General features: G+C 49.5%; 1 protein-coding gene across 4 annotated transcripts in view; it reads left to right on the forward strand.

Annotated features, from left to right (window-relative positions):
- Positions 1–19,451, forward strand: part of MIS18A (MIS18 kinetochore protein A) — an 86,810-nt gene that overhangs the window by 13,351 nt on the left and 54,008 nt on the right. Inside the window, exon 6 of one of the 4 annotated variants that reach the window (XR_010729242.1) lies at positions 7,026–7,252. The exons of 1 other annotated variant lie outside the window; for it this stretch is intronic. The gene's annotated coding sequence lies outside the window, so the exon portion shown is untranslated. Of the gene's footprint in view, positions 1–3,770; positions 4,823–7,025; positions 9,430–19,451 lie in introns of those variants that run through there. 2 more of the 4 variants (XM_066259538.1, XM_066259539.1) reach the window with 2 other exon arrangements.

A 19,451-nucleotide genomic window follows, 5' to 3' on the forward strand; every position in this document is an offset into this window, starting at 1 on the left:
GAATTCTTTTTAATCAATTGTCCGTAGCCTCTGGTAATGTTTAGTTAGTGAGGCCCCAAGTCTCTTCTCACAGACCTGGTACCAGGTGAGAGTATCAGCAACTGCCTAAGTAAGCTAGGTGAAGGCCCACGGGTCTCTTAGGAGCTTTGGTAGCACTTTGCATGGAAGTTCCTTCAGAACAGGGAAGGATGTTGAACAGTGAGTCAGCTGACTCCTGGCTGCACGGGTAGCAGACACCAACAGTCCCTGCCAGGGCCTTTCTAGAGAGGTAGGCGTTTAGTTCCCTGATACCTTCCACCTGTTCCTACTGGGGCAGGATCTCTACCCCACGTGTCCTGAAAACTGCCCATTTCCCAATGAAGGTCCTTTGTATAATCCAAAGTGCTGAGTTAGGCTTTACTGTGGACCGGGAGAGAGATCACTTGAGGCCTCTGTGGCCACCTCAAGTGCAGGTCTTGGAGGAGCCTTTTACATGCAGACCACCATCCCTGGAGCTGCAGTTCTGTATGGTCTCTTGGGTGGAGCTGACAGCTCCCCCAGGGGTGCAGATATGCAGCTCACATAGCTGTGTTCCACTGCAGTGTCTAAAAGTAAATCTCAGGGGACAGTCGTGTCCCATGAGGCATAGTCCACTTCATTGGCCTCTGCCTGTGATGTCACTACAGGGTGGCCTTGTCATTCATGTGGGACAGAGACCTCTGAGGCTGCCAAACTGCCCACCCCTAGGGATCCAACTGGGACTGCTGTGTCCTCCCCAAGTGCTACACTGTGATACTTGAGGGAGGGACCTTTTCCACACAGGGCCAGCCTCTCCCAGGGCTGCCTGTTCCTGGTGGCCAGTGGCCTGGCTTTTCTGGCTTTGCGTGAGGTCTCACCAGAATGCTGGGGTTTTCTTGTTTGTTTTTGTGTATTTTTCCGATGTAAGAGGCAGGGGAGGCAGACAGACTCCTGCATGTGCCTGACTGGGATCCACCCAGCATGCCCACCAGAGGGTGATGCTCCGCTGCAATCAGAGCCATTCTAGCAGCTAAGGCGGAGGCCATGGAGCCATCCTCAGTGCCCAGGCCAACTTTACTCCAGTGGGGCCTTGGCTGTGGGAGGGGAAGAGAGAGATAGAGAGAAAGGAGAGATGGAAAGGTAGAGAAGCAGATGGGTGCTTCTCCTGTGTGCCCTGGTCTAGAATCAAACCCAGGACTTCCACACGCCAGGCTGACGCTCTACCGCTGAGCCAACCGGCCAGGGCTCAGAATGCTGGTTTTTTTTTAACTTGCTTTGTGTACCCACACATTACAACCTACAACTTGAGGAGTGAGTTCTTGTTTCTATTCCTCATAAGTAATGCAGCAGTCTCTTTCTGGTCTCCAAGCCCTTGTGAAGCATGCCTGTGAACAGGAGGGAGGGTCCCATAACAAGAGACAGATGTCCCCCCCCCCCTTTTTTTTGTATTTTTCTGAAGCTGGAAACGGGGGAGGCAGTCAGACAGACTCCTGCATGCGCCTGACTGGGATCCACCCGGCACACCCACCAGGGGGCGATGCCCTGCCCATCCGGCGCGTCGCTTTGTTGCGACCAGAGCCAGTCTAGCGCCTGAGGCAGAGGCCATGGAGCCATCTTTGCTCCAATGGAGCCTTGGCTGCGGGAGGGGAAGAGAGAGACAGAGAGGAAGGAGGGGGGGGGAGGGATGGAGAAGCAGATGGGTGCTTCTCCTGTGTGCCCTGGCCAGGAATTGAACCCAGGACTTCTGCACGCCAGGCCGATGATCTACCACTGAGCCAACTGGCCAGGGCCAAGAGACAGATGTTCAATCCAAATTCCTCAGGACCCAGCACGGGGCTTTAGACACAGGTTGCTCCTTTAGCCGGCCGTCCTGTGAGTGGTACTCCCTCTTCCTCAGGGAGAGGCTGTGGGCTGGTGAGAGTCCACAGCGTGGCCTTACAGGTGCAGTGAGTGCATATGTGCTTTCATCCAAGAGCAGGTCTGTCCCCTCAGTCAGTTCCCAGGCCTGTTCGCAAATTCCCAGGCTTGGGCCGCCGTGATGCCTTTCTGTGTGACACCCACGCCTGCATGCATGTGACTACCTGGACGATGCCAGTCACACGGGGCATTTAGGATGGGCAAGCCAGGCCCGCCTGAGTTTTTTGGGGACTCCTAGAAAGAGAGTGCTGTGAGCACAGCTCCCTTCACCGTGATTTTCTGGGAAGATCTGAGGGTCAGAGCCTGGTTGAGCTCCTTGTTAGCATGTGACCTTGGATTCAACATGTCATCATTGTGAGCTGTTTCCTCATCTGTAAAACAAGGGTTACTCATTCTCTCACATCACAAGTACATTAGGTGATGATTATGACGGAATAGCAGTCCCCTCTTTCCACAGTTTTAGTTATCCTGTGGTCAGAATATCCTGAATAAAAAATTCGAGAAATAAGCAATTCATACATTTTAAATTGCAGGCATTTGAGTAGTGATAATGGAACCTCACGCTGTCCTGCTCCATCCCACCAGGATGTGAATCATCTGTGCGTCCGTGTCTCTGTGCTATAGACACTGCCTGCTCAACCGCTCATCACTGAGCAGTGCCCTCAGTGATCAAATGGACTGTCACACTAGCGCAGGGCTTGAGTTCAGTCACCCTGGTTTACTTAATCATGGCCCCAAAGCCCAAGAGTACTGTTGCTGGGAGCTTGGAAATGCCAGAGAGAAACATAAAGTTATGTGCATATGTAGGGAAGGCAGCACAGAGGGTCTGGTGGTGTCTCGGGTCATGGGGACCACCAGACTGAACACAGTAAAACATCACAGAAATAAATGGTCAAGATTCAGTCCATGACCCTGGCGGGTTGGCTCACCAGTAGAGCGTCGGCCTGGCGTGCGAGAGACCTGGGTTCGATTCCCAGCCAGGGCACATAGGAGAAGCGCCCATTTGCTTCTCCACCCCCCCCCCCTCCTTCCTCTCTGTCTCTCTCTTCCCCTCCCGCAGCCAAGGCTCCATTGGAGCAAAGATGGCCCGGGCGCTGGGGATGGCTCCTTGGCCTCTACTCCAGGCGCTAGAGTGGCTCTGGTCGCAGTGCGACGCCCCGGAGGGGCAGAGCATCGCCCCCTGGTGGGCAGAGCTTCACCCCTGGTGGGCGTGCCGGGTGGATCCCGGTCGGGAGCATGTGGGAGTGTGTCTGACTGTCTCTCCTCGTTTCCAGTTTCAGAAAAATACAAAAAAAAAAAAAAAAAAAGATTCAGTCCATTTTAGTAGAGTCTGTCTGAGTCCATCCAGCCTGTCTACTCATAAAATTCCATGGACGTAAAAGAAAAAATCTGAGACACCCAGATTTTTTCTTTTAAAGTATAACACATTGGATTTATTTTATTTTCCACCTACACATATAATATATGAATATGGTAGAAACTCGTAAGAAACAAGAATAGCACAAAAAATAAAATCCGCATATAATCTTGTAACTAAAAGGTAACTATTCACTTTTGGGGTATATCCTTGTAGTATTTTATATGCAAAAACCGTATTGGTTTTGCTTAGAATATTTTGTAAACGTATTACCACATCATTAAATATTTATATAATCTGAGTTTTAATGACTACCTAGGATGAAATGCCTATTTTAAAACTTTAAATGTGATGATATGCTGTGAAAGTCACACTCTTTAGAGGTTTTACAACTGAGTTTCCCTATCAAGAGGTAAGGCATGAAAGAAGGCTTATACACTCACCCCTCTGTCTTGCTCCGAGCTATGCAGGGACTAAGAGTCTGTTGTTACATTTTCAGGAATTTTGTCCACAGGCTGTTGCCTTGTTGGCAGCTTCCAAGTGAGCGCATTAGGAGAATTGACACCAGAGAAGCCAGCAAGTGCTGCCGAAGCAGAGCCCTGGAGAGCGAGTTTCACAGCACAGTCCTTCATATTTTGAATCTCCCTCCACACTTTCATTTAAAGCTTAAGAGAGAAGGGAAAATGACTTTTCAACACCCAGTAGACCAAGTCCTAACATACTACCATTTAATAAGTAACACTTCAGTGATCACAGCCACATTCTGTCCCTTTTCTGGAGAAAAAGCAAGACTGAGCAGTTGTCCCTCAGCAGCCACAGGACCTTGGTTTAGGACCGCTCAGATGCCAAAGTCCTTAGGTGCCCAAGTCCCTTACAGAAAGTGGCATAGTGCTTGCATGTCACCTACGTTCCTCCTCCTGTGTGCTGTAGATCCTCTCTGAGTACTCAGAGTACCCGATACAAGGGAAATGCTGTGAGAGTCACTGCCAGGCTGCATTTAGGGGATAATGACAAGAAACGTTTACATGTTCAGTACAGACATTGCCATCCTAGGCCTAACTTCATAGTACACGTCAGCAACTTAACATTTTCCCCTGAAGAATTTAGGGCTGAATCTGAGGAGGTGGAACTCCTGCATACAGAAGGGTGGCTGTACCTAAAAGCAAGGGACTGGAGATAGTCAGCATTATGTAAATTTCTCTTGTTCGTCCTGAATGAGCCAAATACCCGCGAACAAGCCAAGAAAGTTCACTTGCCTTCGTTCTTGACCTGAGTTGACACATTCAAAGTTGACCCATGAAAGATGTGTAAAATAAAACGGCCTGGAATGCAATGGTGGTGTGGGGTTAGACTTCACTGTTGACCGGGTAAATAGGAATTCCAGGGGAACGACCAAATCAAGCCCATTTCCCTGGGTGATTAGTCACCTGTGACACCCCACTGTTTTATCAATTCCATCTTTCTCTGCCCACATCACGTCAAAAGTGCTTTGTATTAAAATTTGTTTTGTAATTAAATACAGTGAATTTTTGGAGTGAGGTAAAATGCAGCCCCGCCACCTGAAACAGCATGCAGAACTACAGCGGTGCTGCTGGTGTGGACAGGAAGCCTAGGGGGTAGACACCACAACACTTTGTTCAGGTATGCATGTCACAAGGGGTTTGGACTGCATGGCATTGGGAATGACCTGCCGTTTTCAGTGGTCACAAGAGCCATGAAAGAAAACCACGTGGACATTAACGAGGCACCCATGGCAATCCAAAATAGTTGTTGCTTCCTGAGATCAGAAGGTCCTTGCTAGGCCAGGATGGTGTCAGGGAGGTGGGCTTTGCCTTTTCAAGACATGCCTCCTTAGGGGGGTGATAACCTCAGGGCTGGGGTCCGTGGGCCCTTTAGCTTGAAGAAGCAGAAGAGGTTATCAGGTTCCTAGTGCTTGGGTGTGGAAAAGAACTGAAATGGGGGCCCCTGGATCTCCAGAATGGGGATCTAATGGGCAGCTCTGCCCACCCACAGGGAGGGCCTTTCCTCTGGCCCCTGTAACTCAGGTTGGGCAGCGCCTGGGAGCTGGTTGGAGACCCCCGGGCCCTGCCCCAAAGGCTGTGAACCTCAGGTAGTTCCCCTGTACATTTCAGTTTGTGACGTGCTGGTTTAGGAGACAGTGACGAAAGTGCCCCTTTCCTATGGTTGTCTGTTTAGTCCCAATTATCAATTTCTCTGAATACTACAGTCATTTTTTTCAGTGCCTATTTGACCCTGTGAAGTAGACTAGTGTTTCTCTTCAGCTTTGAGTTGGGTTTTTTGTTTTTTTCCCCAATAAGACCACAAGGGGCCGCATTTCACCACATAAATATTCATTGTGTCCAGTTCATTGATACCACAGTGGCAAACACGGGCAGCTATCTCCTCTCGACCTGGAGTTTATCCCCTCCTCTCTCGTGACCAAGCTCCTTAATTAAAGCAACGGTCACCTCAGCCAGATTGCCAGCACTTAGGTGGTCCAGTCTTCAATCCTGAAACTGTCTGTGCTCCACTCACACCAGCATTTCCCCCAAGGGATGTCAGTGTTACACTGAGAAGTTAATTACGTTTTCTCTTCCAGTCATTAAGTTTCTATGACTCAGGTTTATTACTGAGTCCCCTCCCCCAGTGCTTTCTGAGAGCTCAATGCTGTTTGCCATTGTGGTTGGAGAAGCCAAGTGAAAGGTGTCAGACGTCCTGGATGAGCACACGTCTGACTCACAGGACTCCCCAGGAATGCTCGCTTGATTAATGCCGTTTATTCCTTTGGAAAGATGAAGGAACAGCATTCTCTATGAGATGAGGCATCAAAAGCACTGTATTCAAAGTAGAATATTTTCTGAAACCTTCAAGTGCAGTAGTCCCTCTTTACTGTCCCAGAATGTGTTCTGAGACTCAAGCGGGTGCCTGAAACCATGGAGAGAACGCTATACACAGGGTGGGCAAAAGTAGGTTTCACGTGTTCGGTGGAAGATAATACAGTAATTCATAATGCAAGAATAAAACACGTACTCACAACTGTGAAACTACTTTTGCCCCCTCTGTACTGCTTTGTTTTCTATACAAACACGTTTTCAGGCGAAGGAAGCTCCTCTATCCTCTCCGGCATATCTGAACTGCCAGCATCACCACTCCTGCACACGAGGGCGTTGTTGAGTCAAACGAGGGTCACTTGAACACAAGCCCCACGACAGCCTGACAGGCCGTCTGCTCATGGACCAGGGAGCATCTGCAATGTGCAGACACTGGACAAAGGGAAGAGTCACAGCCTGAGTGGGACAGAGCGGGAGATTTCATCACGCTACTCAAAATGGTGTGCAATTTAAAATGGGGTTATTGATTTCTGGAGTGTTCCCTTTGCTATGTCAGACTGTGGGTAACGGAAATACGGACTGTAAAGCTGTGGGGGGCACTGTGTTTATCCAATTACGTTTTAAGTCAGGTTTCCATTCATGGAAACAGGATTTAAGAAAAATATACATAGTCGTGCATGAAAGTAGTCTAGTTAACAGGATGTAGCAGAGGCAGAGGGGCCACGCCGGGAGGTCCTAGCAGACTGGGAATCTCGAGTCCTGCTGTGCCTCTGACTAGCCCCCAGTCCACGCCCTGGCTTCCCATCTCCCAGCCTCCCACTGTGTCATCCGTGTAACGAGCAGACTGGATTTGAGTGACCTGTTAAAATTCCTCCTTCAATCAATCTACTAAAAGCGGTCACAAGTGTTATGCTTTTATTCAGGATTGATTTGAAAACTTGATCAGCCGGGAATCAAGGATCATACAAAGCCTCTGTCACCTGCCAGACATCGATGGTCTTAGAGAGCCAAGACCACAGAAGAGTTTGGAGTAGGGGCACCATCCACGTTCGCTGCTGCCGCATCAGCCGTAGCCGGTGGCTGGCAGGTGGCACATCTCGAAGATGTTCTTGAATCATCTCATGGAATTCTGAATAGAATTAACACTTGGGTATGTGAACACTGTTTAGCCTCATCTCTGGTCACCCATGTTTCACCAAAGAGTTAATTTTTAAAGTCCATTAGTGATCTCTCTTCATTACAACTCAAGTTACTTTCAGTGAAAACAATATGTGGTCGTTTCACTTTCTCCTGTTCTGTTCCCCAGTTGCTGTGCCTGCTTAGCAAAGCCATACGTAACCAACTAGGACTTGATTTAGTCAGGGTTGGATGTCGGCCATCAAGCAGGGTGAGCAAAATCCCGTGATGCCAGCCGGGCGGTTTCCAAGGCAACCGCTGTTGTCTCACTCCCCACTTGAAGGGGAGCCTGGGAGACTGTTCCTGACGTTGGCTCTGATGAGCCCAGCGAGGGGCGAGCCAGGCTGTGAGTGAGGAGATGCTGCCGCCAGCCCTGTTCTTGTTATTTCTCTAAGAACACCACCTCTGCCATGAATTCTCTTTAACTCCAAGACGGGCTGGCTGGGAACTGTTTTGTGGTGGGCAGTGAACAGCGTATTTGAAGTAGACACAGCCCCCAGTCTGGGGATCCCTGGGCTATTTTCCAGTAATTAAGAAGTAGGAGTCAGGGTTCTCACAGGAAAAAGGAATAATCTTTGTCACCAAATGGATTGGTTAGCAGGAGCCAGAATGCAGGGAAAAGGGCAAGGAATAGTTTCCTCAAGAACAGCTGCCACCTCCAGTGTTTCCTTATTGTCATCGTGAGACAAACTTCCCGTTCAAACCAGGCCACAGGAGGGAGGGAAAGTGGACATGTAATGAAGCCAGGTGACAGACATAAACTGGCCAAGGCAAGCCAGCACGAGCGTCACCCTGCCTCTTGTGCCTCGGTGAGAAGTCCTAGGGATAGAGATTGCAGCTAATGGAGTCCCTGGGTTTGAGTGGTACAGAGTCTGGGCCTCCTGAGAAGGTTTGGTCAGACTAGAGCAGACACAGGGACAGGAGAAACGGGAGGTTTGAACAGCAGCTCAGGGAGATTGATGGAACCAGACAGGAAGGAACAAGGACTGAGGCGTAGTCGTCTCTGGGGGGCCTGATGCAGGGTGACCCCCATCCATAGTTTTGTGACTTACCCAGTAAAGAGTAGCAATTATGATTTACCTTTGAGCAGTTGTATGTGAGGTTTCTGGGGAAAGAAATCCCAACACAAACATGAAAAAACGTGCTTCATGAATCCTGCTTCCTAAAGTACCCACTAGAATTGGACATCAGTAAGCTCATGAAATGTTTAGTTATCCCCAAGTAAGTAAACAGTTTATCACACACAGCAAGTTAATTATAAGAGAAAATAAATGAAAAAGGCTGTTTTATAATATTAAGTAAACTTACTGCAGGTGGAAACACATTTGTTCTTTAACCAAGTGAGATTTCCTGGGGAAACTGTAGTCCTGGCCAGATAGCTCGGTTGGTTAGCATCATCCCCATATGCAAAGGTTGTAGGTTTGATTTCTAGATCAGCGCACATACAGGAACAGATTGATGTTTCTGTTTCTCTCATCCTTTCTAGCTAAAATCAATTAAAAATCTAAAAAAGCTCCCTGGCCAGCTGGCTCAGTGGTAGAGCATCGACCCCTTGTGTGGATGTCCCAGGTTTGATTCCTGATCAGAACAAAGGAGAAGCACCCATCTGCTTCCCCACTTCTGCCCCTCTTTCTCTCTCTCTCTCTCTTTCTCTCCTTCTTTTCCCCTCTTGCAGCCATGGCTCGATTAGAGCGAGTTGGCCCTAGGTTCTGAAAATGGCTCCATAACCTCCTCTTCAGGTGCTAAGAAGAGCTCAGTTGCTGAGCAGTGGAGCAGTGCCCCAGATGGACAGTGCATTGCCCACTAATGGGCTTGCTGGATGGATCCTGGTTGGGGTGCATGCAGGAGTCTATCTCTGCCGCTCCTCCTCTCACTGAATTAAAAAAAAAAATTTTAGAAAACTTTAAAAAGTCTGTCCTAGTCAGTTTTCGCTGCTGTAACAAAATGTCATAGATCAGGTGGCTTACAATCAACATGTTTACGTCTCCTAGTTCTGGGGACTGGGAGTCCAAGATCAGGTTCTGGTGAGGACATTTGGGTTGCAGACGCTGTTTTCTCATTGTGTCAAGTGTGGAGACAGAACGAGAACTTTCTGGGGTCCCTTTAATAGGACATTAATTTCATTCATGAGGGTTCCACCCTTGTGACCTAAGCACCCCCAAAGGGCTCACCTCCAGATACCATCACATTGAAGGTTAGCATTTTAACATGAATTTTTTGGTGGGGGGGGGGGCACAAACAATTTAGTCCATTGGAAAGTACTCAAAAATATACCTTTACCATAGAAAAATGAGAAAATGCAGATAACTGGAATGAAGACAATAAAATCATCTGTAACCCAAGCATTTGTAAATAACTATATAATTATTAAAATGACAGGCATAATGATTATATTATGAACAGTTTTTCATGTCAATAAATATACCTTTAGAATATCTCATGGTATTGAATAGTTCATTTAACCAAACTCCTGGCACTAGGTAGGAGGTTGTTTGCAGATTTCTGCATCATGAATAGTGTGGCATTGGACACCTAGTGGAATCTGCACACATGATGAGTCTGGAACAGGTGCCCGCTGAGAGCCATTCTGTCTGGGCTCTGCTTATGATTCCATTGTGGGTCCAGTTCCTGCCCTGATATGGTAACCTGAGCCAGTCACCTAACCCCTCTGTTTTAGATTTCTTATTGGTAACAACATTACAGAATTTAGAGACGATTGATGAACCTGCCCCTCAGACTAGCCTCCCCTAAGGATCGGTAGGGTAAGGATGTGAAAAACCGTTTAATGTTATAAAACACTTGCACAGGATTTATTTTCAGAATGCAGTTTTGAAAGCTTTTTATCAAGTCAACTAAAAGTGTTTCCAATGTTGACATTCTCCACGAAAACTGGTCTATGAGCCGGCCCACAGTGCTGGGTAACTGGGAAGCTGTGGTGCTTGGATGGGTGCTTCTGGGGGGAAGTGATGGAGGAGGGCTTAAGGCGGTCAAAAAGTGCCTGAGGGAGTCTGCTTGTTATATGTGCCCATCTCTCTCCAGTCAGCAGTCTGAGGGCACCTAGGTCATTCCCATGTCTTGGCTTTTGCGAATAATGCTGCAGTTAACACGGGAGCGTTTATTTTTACAAATAAGTGTTCAAATTTTGGGGTGAAATAAGTCAGACGGAAAAGGATAAGAACCACATGATTTCACTCAAATGTGGGATATGAAACAGCAACATGAACAAAAAATAACCTCATAGACACAAACAGTATGGTGGTTACCAGAGGGTAAGGGGGTTGGAGTGGGACTCCTACCTGAAGAGGTAAAGGGAGTCAGAGACATGTTGACAGAGATAGACCAGACTTCGGCTGGTGGCACACAGAGCACTATGTGGATGATGTGCTGTAGAACTTACGTAATGTTAACCAATGTCACCCCAATGAATTTAATTGTTAAAAAGGGAAGAACCTAAAAGTGAGACTAAGAGATATTGATAAGAGTGTGGTGGTTACGGGGGGAGGGGGGAGAGGAAGAGAGAAGAGAGGGGGAGGGGCACAAAGAAAACTAGATAGAAGGTGACAGAGGACAATCTGACTTTGGGTGATGGGTATGCAACAAATTGAACGACAAGATAACCTGGACATGTTTTCTTTGAATATATGTATCCTGATTTATTGCTGTCACCCCATTAAAAAAATAAAATTAAAATAAAATTATAAAAAAAGAAAAAAAAAAAGGGAAGAAACTGACCTGTGGTGGCGCAGTGGATAAAGCATCGACCTGGAATGCTGAGGTCGCCAGTTTGAAACCCCGAGCTTGCCTGGTCAAGGCACATATGGGAGTTGATGCTTCCTGCTTTTCCTCTCTCCCCCCTCCATCTAAAAAAAATATATCAATAAAAATTTTTTTAAAAGGGGGAAGAGAAAAGAAAGCAAGCCTGTCTGTCTTACAGACCATCACACATCAGAGGCAGATGAAGCACGTGGCTTGTGAAGGCAGGAACACTTGCTCTGTGATCCTGAGGGCGGGGGGCGTCACGCCCTGGTCCCCTCACCCACCTTCCTCGTGCCCCAGCAGCCAGGAGGCTCTGAAACTCGATGGCAATGGGGCCTGGTCTTGCCCAGCCGCAGAGACTGGCCAGCTGCTGTCAGAGATAGCCACGGCTGTTGAAAAGGAAAAAATTTTAATAAAGAATTTTGGGAGTTCCAGCTCTAGTTGGGAGATCAGCCCATAGGGGCAAGTAGGAAGCATGAATGGCAGCCTGAATGAACCCCAAAGAGATGAGCCTGGAAACTGTGTGTCTCCCACATACCTGTCACCCCATCCATGCGAATGGAAAGCCAGGAGAAATTCCATCCACCAGACGTGAAGTGGTCTAGAGCCTCGCCGTTGGGGCACATCTCTGGTGCAGGTCGCTGTGGTGGGGCCTGTACCCATAGTGTCCTGAGGGCACCTCCTTTTGCAGGAGCAGCCCCAGGACACTCCTTTCTCAGGTGCTCACTGACCAGTGCTTGGATGCGTAAGCAGCACAGGTCACAGCAGGAGGCTGACCCACACCCACCCATAGGAGACCTTGGCCTCGCAGCCTGCCAGCGATGGGACTTCCAGGATTTCCATGCAATGCTCAGAGTCCCTAAAGAAAATACCTCTTATTCCCACCCAAATAGGAAGATGTCTTGGGAACCAAGGAAATGGGTAAATCCCAAATTGTAGTTACAGGATTTCAAGTTCCCTGGAAAGGACCTTGTAAAGTTAACCTCTTTTTCTTCCCTGGAGAGGTCCAAAGCTCGGACTTCATGTGGCAGGGACCAGCTCAGTGATGAGAAGGAGAAAGGAAAGGCTGTTTCAGGCAGTGGGCACGCCCTCTGCTCGGCAGAACCGGACGAGGGCTGGGATTCTGACGGTCTCTGCTTGGCTGTTGTCATCTCCATCCATAGCGATCATTCTAAGGCCTTCCAGCTGTGTCAGCTGTAATATATTATGGTGACCAAGTCAGGGACTGGTACTTTTCCCCAGGTGTTAAGACTGCACTGATGAAAGTGTGGAAGAAGGGGCTTCTCTTCGTAAAACTGACTGACTTTTGCTAAGTCCAAGGAAAGGCCTCTGGTGCCTGGTAGATGGAAGAGGCAGTAGTCTATTATGGATCATAAACAAAAACACAATCGCTTTGGAGAGGCACTGGTCCCTTGGGCACAAAGGGACTTTCCAGCCTTTAGGAATGAGTCTGGGAAAAGGTGTTAGTTTAGAGTAAAAAAGAGCTGGTTTGTCGGGTTGCCTTCAAATACCAAGTTTATGTTTTTCGTTTGATGACTTCATCTCAGTTGGTGACATAAAGGATAAGGTTGGATGACAAGTTCAAGGAGAGGTTTACAGAAGCCCTATTTGGGGGCTGAGACGCTAAGGGCCATGTGTTAAACTTGCTAGACTCTGGCATAAGGTACCTAAGAGAAGTTTTTTGTTTGTTTTTACAGAGACAGCGAGTCAGAGAGAGGGGTAGGGACAGACAGATGAGAAGCATCAATCATTAGTTTTTCGTTGCACATTGCGACACCTTAGTTCATTGATTGCTTTCTCATATGTGCCTTGACCGCGGGCCTTCAGCAGACCGAGTAACCCCTTGCTGGAGCCAGCGACCTTGGGTTCAAGCTGGTGGGCCTTTTGCTCAAACCAGATGAGCCCGTGCTCAAGCTGGCGAGCTCGGGGTCTCGAACTTGGGTCCTCCACATCCCAGTCCTATGCTCTATCCACTGCGCCACCACCTGGTCAGGCGAGAAGTCGTTTCTTTTTTTTTTTTTTCTCCTTTGTATTTTTTTTTTTTCTAAGCTGGAAACGGGGAGAGACAGTCAGACTCCCGCATGCGCCCGACCGGGATCCACCCGGCACGCCCACCAGGGGCGAAGCTCTGCCCACCAGGGGGCGATGCTCTGCCCCTCCGGGGCGTCGCTCTGCCGTGACCAGAGCCACTCTAGCGCCTGGGGCAGAGGCCAAGGAGCCATCCCCAGCGCCCGGGCCATCTTTGCTCCAATGGAGCCTTGGCTGCGGGAGGGGAAGAGAGAGACAGAGAGGAAGGGGGGGGGGGGTGGAGAAGCAAATGGGCGCTTCTCCTATGTGCCCTGGCCAGGAATCGAACCCGGGTCCCCCGCGCGCCAGGCCGACGCTCTACTGCTGAGCCAACCGGCCAGGGCTGAGAAGTCATTTCTTAAGGGGAAGCAGTGGTTAGTGATCTAAGAATTTGGGGTTAGCCACCTTAAAGAGAGGGGAGTGTGGGAGAAAGGAAGAGGTAGCAAGAGAATGAGATAGAGTATATAGTGTGAATAGAAAATTTTAACTTGAATTAACCCCAAAGAGGCAGTCGTGCAGCAGGAGGACAGCCAGAGAGAGAGACCAGCTGCTGTTCGCTGATTGTGAGCTGAGTTGGCACTTCTAGGAGCCACGAACATCACCCTGGTGTGCTGGTCTCTCACGACTGTCCCCACACAGAGAGGCTTCGTTCCATCTAAGAGACAGACAGCCCAAGAGGCATCTGTTTAAAACCCTTCTTTCCTTGTCTTTGCTGCATCCAGGATTCTTACTCTGTCAAGTTTCCTAGACAGTGAGGGTGGGGGTTCTGGGGGGTTGGCCGAGGGTTGAGCCAAGGTGTCCCCGCCAAGGGAGTTGGGGCAGTGGGGAGAAAGGAGATTTTGTGTTTATTTTGTGCACCTGTCAGAAGCAAGGCCCCTTGGGGAAGCTCCGACAGCTGCTCTGGACACCAGCCAGAGGCACCAGAGCTGGGGAGGGAAGGTGGTGCTGCCCATGGTCTTGGGGCAGCCTCTCTGCTACTCTGGGTGCCCCGAGAAGTCACTGAGGGACAGGAGAGCAGGAGGCCCTGCAGCTCATGGTGGTGGTGAGGGGCTCGGGACACTGGCTGGGGGTCTGGATCCCATCTGGTCCACGGGGGAGAGGGAGCCTACCGGTGACGTGTGTGTCTGCGAGGATTACCTATTGTCTTCAGTAATTTGTTATGGGAAGGGGCAGGCATGGTTGCACAGAACATCTGTATTGTTTAAAAAAATTTTTTTAAGCCTGAACAGGAGGTGGCGCAGTGGATAGAGCGTTGGACTGGGATGCCGAGGACCCAGGTTCGAGACCCCGAGGTCGCCAGCTGGAGCGCGGGCTCATCTGGTTTGAGCAAAAGCTCACCAGCTTGGACCCAAGGTCGCTAACTCAAGCAAGGGGTTACTCAGTCTGCTGAAGACCCATGGTCAAGGCACATATATGAGAAAGCAATCAATGAACAATAGGGTGTCACAATGAAAAACTGATGATTGATGCTTCTCATCTCTCTCTGTTCCTGTCTGTCTGTCCCTATCTATCCCTCTCTCTGACTCTCTCTGTCTCTGAATAAAAAATAAAAAAATAAAAATTAAAAAAAATTTTTTTTAAATAAGTGTATTTTATAATTAGGGAAATATCCAGTAAAGATATTTTCATTTTGGAAAAAAAAATGGGAACAAGAATCAAGACTCGGTTAGGTTCACATGTGTGTGGGGTGGGCCCCAAACTGCTGGCTGGCTCATGGCCTGGACATGTCACAAGGGGAAAGCGTGCTGGGTCTGAAGTTGGAGGACGGGCACTGTGTCTGCCCTGGTCCTTTCTGTGCGGAAGCTGCTCTCTCCTGAGCCTTGGAGTTCTCTGTGAAATGGGCTGTGACAAGCTTCCCGGAAGCCTGAGGGGATTAAATGAAAACCTCCTGGTAAACATTTCTTTGTCGATTGCCTCCTAAATGTGAAGTTCTGACCTGCAGGCTGGTGAGCTCCTTTCTTTGTGGGTGGGCTGTCCCCTGCCCCTCCATTGGCCTCCGTCTCCACAGCCTGGCCAGTCACAGTTCATGGGCAGTAGAAATGCGAGTGTTGCCAGGGATTGTGTGCTCAGCACCTCCATTCCGTTTATCCTGTGTCTTTCCCTGCCTGGAAGCCCTGTCCTGGACTGTGGGAGACGAGATGTGAGCCGCCGAGCTGCAGGGCTCTGTGCAGTGTTCATGGCAGGGAAGAGACCCCAGCTCAGCTTCCCGCCTCTCGTCTGCAAACATCAGGGAGCAGTAAATGGTCCCCTCACTGCTCTGCAGTCAGAGGCCAGGGCCCCTTCCCAATCGGGGGGCATCCCTCTGGGCATGCGAGACGGCATGGCCGCATCAACCACCATCCTCTCTGCCAGCAGACGATGGGGCCACGGTCAGCCCAGGACAGTTAATGACAGATGAGTGAGTGAGTGGCCGTGCATTTATTTTGGGGGCTTTCCAAAGCAGGAGGGGAAAAGTGATTTTACTTTTACAAAGAAGATGAAAATACCCAGCAGCCCTTGCCCGTTGAGCCCCTCTTCATCTTTGTCTAGCTTCCTGGCTCCCGTGGCTTCCTAAGCCTCGTGTCAGCAAGGTGGTGTCACCAACAAGGAGTGGTTATTCCTTTGTCTGTCAGACAGATGGGGGGCAGGCAAGAGAGTCTCAGGGTTCAGAGCCCTTTCTGAGGAAGATGAAGCGGCTGCCCTGGTCCATGGCTGAGTAACCAGCACACGTGTGGGAAGTCAGAGAAGACAATGTCCATGGGGCCAAAACTGTCCTGGTGTCCCAGCGAGCCACAGAGCTGTCCCCCTACTGTGCAAGCCTGGGTTAAGGTCTCCAAGCTCATTAGGTCTTCTTGTTTTTCAATTACAGTAAACATTCACTATTATTCTACATGAGTTTTTGATGTACAGTGTAGTGGTCAGATAGTCCTGTCCTTACAGGGTGGTTCCCCGATATTTTCAGCTCTCCCGGCCCCACACTCAGTTACCTCGGTACTGGTGATGGGCTCCCTGCGCTGTGCTGTGATCAACAGGTCTAATGGAGCACACAGGCAGAAAGAGGAGTGAATTCCTGACATGGGCTTTATTTCCCTTTGGCTTCTGCTGTTTGTGTCCATGTTTCGAGCTGTCAATGGGTCACAGGTGTTCAATCTGATTGGGCACATTTGATTGGCACCTGCTGTGTGCAACCTCCTGGCTGAGAACCACAGGAGACGCCAGGTGGACATGCCATCGAGGGCACTGTGGGAGGACTGACCGTGGGTGTGGCCCTGGACTGGCTACTCAACGGCGTTGACAGTCCACTGTCTTCAAGAGAGGGAGAGCTGAAATTGCATGAGAAACGTATGTGACTTTACAGTTACAGTCCTTTGAATGGCTCAGGTTCAACCAAGAACAGTTGGGTGACAGAAGGGTGTTGGGTGTCTCCTGGAATTCACAGGAAAGTTAAGCATGGCAGTTACAGGGAGGGCAGGGCCTGGGCTCCTGTAGGATCTTGGCGGCAGGAGGATCCACCACCTGGTCTCCACAAGCACAGTTCTCCGTGGCTCATGTGGCCCTCCACTCCCAGCACTTGTCAGGAGGAGCCAGTGGGCTCCAGAGCTCTGGGTGGAGAGGCAGGTCCCAGCCCCAAAGCAGGAGTAGGACAGGGAGTGGACACCTCCACTAGTCCGCTAGGGCGGCCACAGCAAAGTAGCACAGGCTGGGTGGGTTACACACCAGAAGCTCCTTTTCTCCCAGTTCTGGAGGCTCAGTCAGAGAGGGAGGTGGTGGCGTGTTTGGTGTATCCTAAGGCCTCTCTTGGCTTTCAGATGGCCGTCCTTGTGATGGGTCCTCACATGGCCTCCTCTGAGTGCACCTTAACCACCTCCTCTTGCAAGGACTCCCGTCAGAGTGGATCAGGACACACAGATACAGCAGCACTCTAAGGTGCTGGAGGTGCTTCAGCAACCCCCCCCCCAAAAAAAAAAATACCTCAAACCACTGGTTTTGAAAACAAAAACCAAACAAAGAAACTGCTGGAAACCCCTGCCCTTTGGAGCCAAAGCAGCACATGTTTTGGGGGAACCTCAGAGAAAGGCCCCTCTTCTTTGTTCCCTGGGCTGTCACACGGCTGTCACACTGTGCTTCAGCACACAAACTTGTGTTGTCCACAGTTCAGCCTATAGCAGTGCCCTCCAACAAAGAGGCATGTTGGGGGCTGGGAAGACATGCCCAAAGCTGTCTGCTCTTAGTAATGACCCCGGTCCAGGGATGGGAGCACAGGAGGCTCTCTTCAAATGTTGGTCTTTTCTTTATGCAAAACACCAGGTCTCAGTCTGCAAGGGACTCTCTCCTCCGGGGCGGCAGCACCTGGAGCTGTAAACGAAACCTTGAGTTGAGAGGATGCAGACTCAGGAGCTTGGGGTTCCACTCGGGGTGCTTCTGCTTACCAGGAGGGTGAAAGAGGCCTCCTTTTGCGTCTATTCTCATGCGGAGCATGGGGGGGCAGGCTGTGGTGCGTGGGCTCAGGGATCCAAGCATTCAGTGGTTCCCAGCCTTGTGTTGGTTAAGGGCAGAGCGCCAAAGCAGGGCTAAGTAATTGGTGTTGGCTGGAGCGATGGGAAAGGTTTTACGCTTGCTAAAATTGGGGTGTTTCCCATGGTCTCTCTTTGGGCTGGAGCCAGCGAGCTTCCATGACTGACTAACTTTTTTTGGACAAAAAAAAAAGCAACTTGTCTCTTTCTTCTGGCCAACCCCCCCCCCCCAAAAAAAAAAATACCTCAAACCACTGGTTTTGAAAACAAAAACCAAACAAAGAAACTGCTGGAAACCCCTGCCCTTTGGAGCCAAAGCAGCACATGTTTTGGGGGAACCTCAGAGAAAGGCCCCTCTTCTTTGTTCCCTGGGCTGTCACACGGCTGTCACACTGTCTGCCTGGCGCCAGCTCTGGCAGGCTGGCTGCTGGGACTGCTCACGGCCGCAGACGCTGCCTTGGAGACTCCAAAGGACGGTTGGGAGAGGAGGCATTGGAAGGGTCTGCCAGGACTGCAGTGGCAAATAAAGGAGTTAGAATAGGGTTGGACACAGACAATCAAAGAGAAGGAAGGTTTCCCCAGCTCTGTTCTGAAATGTTCCCACAAGGAGCCTGCCCCCCGTTGACTGTTTACTTGGACAACTCTTGGGGCCTTCACACGGACCCCCTTGTGGGGGCTGGAGGGGCTCAGTGAATCCCACCCTGTCCTGGCTCGGCTCCTGCAGTCACTGATGATGAACGGGAGGAGAGTGCGTCCGGGCACGGTGACGAGCTTCCTAACAGGAACCACAGCTGAGATGCAGGCCTGCGGAGAATGGATGGTAAGGGGGAGCAGACTGAGGGTGTGGTCCAGATCTGAGTGAGCTCTGTAACTTCTGGCAAGTGAGAGAGGAGTCCAGGGGGGGCGGGGGGGGGGGAGAGGCCCCAGCTTCAGGCTAAGCAGTGACCTGACTCAGGAAAGGAAAAACCAGGAATAGGGGAGAAAAGTTTCTCCTCCACATGGTGTTTCCCCAGCATAACTCACCTAAGGTATTGAGGCCCCAGAAGCCTTGAAGGATGGCTTGCTATGATGGAGTGGGGTGTGGTGTGGAAGGGGTTTCACACTGCAGACACCAACAGCTCAATGAACGCAGTGGACCCCCTTATCCACGGCGTCATTCTCTTAGGTTCCAGTTAGAGGTCAACATAGGTCTGAAAATATTAAATGGAAAATTCCAGAAATAAACAATTCATACATTTAAAATTGCACGCTGTTCTGAGTACAAATGTTGATTGACTTACGACCCATGCAACTTTTGACCATTCGACTTTACGACCACAATTGCTAGCCACGACTGCTCCTCGTCTGGCAGTGCAAGCATTGCCCAGCTGGGTTTAGGACAGTGTGGACCAGCTTCCGGCAGCACTACCATCTCTGCGTGCACCATTTCAACTGTTATCCCAGACTCAGTACAGCAATTTGTGTTTTGTGTCTTGGATATTTTTCATCAAACCCCTCCCAAGATGTCTACCAAGAGGAAATTGTCCTTGCAAATATTAAACCAGTTGTATTGGTAATGCTGTGTTTTACTTAAACCTGATGAATGTAAAAATAAGAAACAAAATGGTGTAGAGATGATACAAATGGCATAAAATGAACAAGGAAAATTATGATATATAACAATAATGAAAGAAAATTATAATAAAATATGACTTAAAGATTTTTATAACATCATTTCACAGTACTGTACATATAGCCTACTCAACTTACGACCAAATTGTGTTATGACCGGTGTGTCGGAACCAATTGTGGTCGTAAGTCGAGCACTAGCTATAGTGTGATGAAATCTTGTGCTGTCGCGCACCATCCTGCCCTGGA

This window comes from Saccopteryx bilineata, chromosome 2 (assembly GCF_036850765.1).
Source record: "Saccopteryx bilineata isolate mSacBil1 chromosome 2, mSacBil1_pri_phased_curated, whole genome shotgun sequence".
NCBI classification, from domain to species: domain Eukaryota; kingdom Metazoa; phylum Chordata; class Mammalia; order Chiroptera; family Emballonuridae; genus Saccopteryx; species Saccopteryx bilineata.